Source organism: Chiloscyllium plagiosum, chromosome 5, assembly GCF_004010195.1.
Source record: "Chiloscyllium plagiosum isolate BGI_BamShark_2017 chromosome 5, ASM401019v2, whole genome shotgun sequence".
NCBI lineage: Eukaryota > Metazoa > Chordata > Chondrichthyes > Orectolobiformes > Hemiscylliidae > Chiloscyllium > Chiloscyllium plagiosum.
Window position 1 is genome coordinate 62381385 of NC_057714.1, and position 4002 is coordinate 62385386.

Genomic DNA, 4002 nt, shown 5'->3' on the forward strand with positions numbered 1-4002 from the left:
CATTGGGATCTAATTTCAGGATCATCTGAAATTCGATTCATCAAATGTCGGATAATCGAGGCTCCTCTGTAAAAGGGACCTAAGGGACAACTTTTGCACAGAGTGATTGGTGCGTATATGGAATGAGCTGCCAGAGGAAGTGGTGGAGGCTGCTTCAACTACAACATTTAAAAGGCATCTGGATGTGTAGATGAACAGGATTATTTTAGAGGGATGTGAGTCAAGTGTTGGCAAATGGAAGTAAATTAATTTAGGATATCTGGTTGGCATGGACAAATTGGACTGAAGGGTCTGGTTCCATGCTGTACATCTCTGTGACTCCATATGAATGTGCAAAACAAAATCAGAATGAGAAAAGAATTGCTTCCTTTTTTTAACTTAAGACTTTAAGAGAAAGTGTCCCACTAAAAACTGTCTGTGTTTGTTCCCACGTCCAGTTTGTCCTTCCTCCTTGGGGCTTGTGTTCGTTCTGTCCATTTTTAACTATTATTGCTTACACCCCCGTGCTTGGCAAGTTTTAAAACTGCTGTAAATCCGAAGCCAGTTCTGATAGTTTTCGGTATAACCACTCGACCAGTGATTTGTTCTCTTCCTCTTTATTCTCCTGGAGTGAGCCGTACTGTGAGGCCACATTTATTGTTGTGGTGTAAAATTCCAAGCAGTGGAATGTGGTGAAACGGTTAAACATTATGTCCCAATACATGTGTGAATCTAACCGGAATGGAGGTGTTGCTTAGTCCCGTGTGAATCTTATTACACACCTCCCCGTGTGAATCTTCTTATCTGTATGTAACCAGAATGGAATGTGTTTTTTAGCCTTGCTCTGCTGTTCACATGAATGTTTATATCTGGAAAAGAGTATATCAGCTGGAAAAGTCTCCAGTTCGGTGAGTCTGCTCCGGGGTTACGTTTAACCGCCGAGCGTGGGTTGTTGGCAACCGCTCTACGAGAACTGACGGCTCCCAGTTTTGGTAACATGTAGAGTGAGTATAAGCCAGACCCGTTGTAAGTACGAGACTGGTTGTGGGGACACTGCGGGGAATAAAACACTTATATTCTAGCAGACTCGCCTCTTGGCTGTTTGTTCTGTGTCAGACTACTTTCCTGCGAGCCTGGTCCTTGACCTTGAGAATTTTTAAAACAACTGCTGGCAAAGATGGAGGTCAGACAGCATCCAAGAAGCAGGAAAGTCAACGTTTCAGGTTGAAACTCTTCATCAGGACTAGGCATTAGGTATTAATGGCGAGGGACTCTAATTACTCAGACATTGACTGGGAAAACATCAGGAAACAAAAGAAGGAAATTGCTTGGAGATGGTTTTCTTGACCTTTGCCCCTACTACAGAAAGCCTCTTTCTTATAAGCAAAAACCAGGGAAAGGAGAACAGAGAGGTGTTGCTGCCTGACCTGCTGGCTACATGCATGATTTTTAGTTTCAATTTCACACTTCCAGTATCTGAAATAGTTTGGTTTTGTCTTTATCGAATGCACCCAGCATTTCTGGGCATAGAACTGCTCCACGAAGTTGGCCTGGAAGTTAACTGAAGATTAATTAGATTTTCATTTTAATTGTCAGATGTCTTCTCACACTTATTATTCCTTCTAGCTGCTGGTCACCTCGGGGCATAAAAAGAAGTCGTTTAACTCACTAAAATAAGCAATGCATGGAAGATAATCAAAACTTATCAAGAAAGGCTCCGAAATTTTCTGAAGTGAGTCAATATTTTCTGGTTTTACACCACACAAGTCTCCACCCATTCTAATTAACTCACCACCCTGGCCCCCCATAACCTTCTCGTCCCACCTCCTTCCTTTCACAACCCCACTTCAGTACATCAATGTTTTCTGTTCCAGTCAAATCATGTTGGTGTTGAGTTCTATCTTTTTATTCACTATACAAACAAAATACATGGATCAATATCTTCTAATCTTTTTAAAAATTTGATCTGTTAGTTGTTAATTAAATTTAATCCCTCTTATATGGCATTAACCACAAGTGAGTTTCCCCACATCAAACTTTTAAATTCCTTTAACATTTTAAAGGCTTTTATGAGTTTTCTTCATCTTCCCTTTTTCTAGCCTTCTTTAAAAGTAACCAGTTCACCTGACACATAAAAACATGAAGTTCTTCATACCAACATGATGGGACAAATTTTTTTGACATAGATAATTTGTTTCCATTGTACTCATCATTCAACATTACTTGAATATGAAACTTTTAGTTATCTGTGACATTACCAATTTATGTGGCAATGGCATTCTATTGTCAAATGTGGAACGCTAGAGCTAAGATAAAATTGTGCTAAATTCTCAAAGGTAAACACAGCCACAGTCTATATTTGACAGCAGAGCCACTACTGTGAGATTGAATATTTTTTAAAGGGTCTGTTTCTGAATATGTTTTAAAAAATAATTTACTTTTACAGTGCAGTTATACATAACTATTGGAATCTAAAGGCCCTTTTAAGGCAATAATGTATTGAATCAAATGTAGTCTATGTTGCAATGTTGAAAATATGACAGCAAATTTGCACACAGAAAGGTCCCAAAATAATCTTAATTACCAGACGATTTGTTTTAGTGAAGTTGATCAAGTTGTAGGTACTGCCCAGGACACTGTGGATAACTCACTTTGAAATATCATTAAAAATCTTTTAGATCCCTTGGAATTGTCTTGGAGGCTGAGGGGCGAACACGTAGAAGTTTGTAAAATCATGAGGGACTTGGATAGGGTGAATAGCCAAGGTCTTCTTTCTAGAGTGGGGGAGACCAAAAGTAAACATTGTTTACGGTGAGAGGGGAAAGATTTAAAAAGGATCTGAAGGGTAACTTTTTCAAGCAGAGGGTGATGCGTGTATGGAATGAGCTGTCAGAGAAGATGGTGGAGGCTGGTACAATTACAACATTTAAAAGACAGATGGATGGGTGTACGGACCAGAACGGTTTAGATGGATATGGGCCAAATGTTGTCAAATGGGACTGGATCAGACTCGGATGTCTGATCAGCACTGACGTGTTGGACTGAAGGGTCTGTTTCTGTGCTGTATGACTCCTGACACGATGATTGTTACGGTTGTGTGAAATTTGGCACTCTTGCATTTGTCCCAATGAGTGCAAGACTCAAAGCCTCAGCAACACGTCTCTCTTTTTCAATAATATATAAACTCTGTACTACCAAATAAATGAGGAAAAGAATGTGCTGTCTGCCAGCAATTCTTTCCGTGTCTCTGTCTATGTCTGTCACATAATGTCAATAATTAGCATGTTCAGATTTCTAACTTACCAAAACATAGATGAGATCATTAAAAGCTTTAAATTTTCTTTAAAATTTAGCTCACAGTCATTTGCAAAATGGGATCATACTTGAATGAAACAAAAATAGAAATTGCTGGGAAAACTCAGCTCGTCTGGCAGCATCTCTGCAGAGAAAGCAGAGTTCACGTATCAAGTTCTGTGGCCCTTCTTCAGAAAACTTATAGCTTCGTATATATGCTGAAGATGGAGTGGGAGTGGGGTGAGGAGTAAACGATAAGTGAAAATCAAGCCCAGACAGAGAGAACAATAGTTGGATAAACAAAGTAACAGGTAAAGGTCAGCTGATGATGGGGAATTTTACTGGCTGACAATGTGTTTGTGATCACAGCCCATGTGAATATAAGCGCAGCAGGTCAGGCAGCATCAAAGGAGAAGGAGAATCGACTTTTCGGGCATAAGCCCTTCTTCAGGAATGACGAGGGTGTACCAAGCAGGCTAAGATAAAAGGTAGGGAGGAGTGACTTGGGGGAGGGGCGTTGGGAATGCGATAGGTGGAAGGAGGTTAAGGTGAGGGTGATAGGCCGGAGAGGAGGTGGGGGCGAAGAGGTCAGGAAGAAGATTGCAGGTCAAGAAGGCGGTGCTGTGTCTGAGGGTTGGGACTGAGAAAAGGTGGGGGGAGGGGAAATGAGAAAGTTGGAGAAATCTGCATTCATCCCTTGTGGTTAGAGGGTTCCTAGGTGGAAGATGA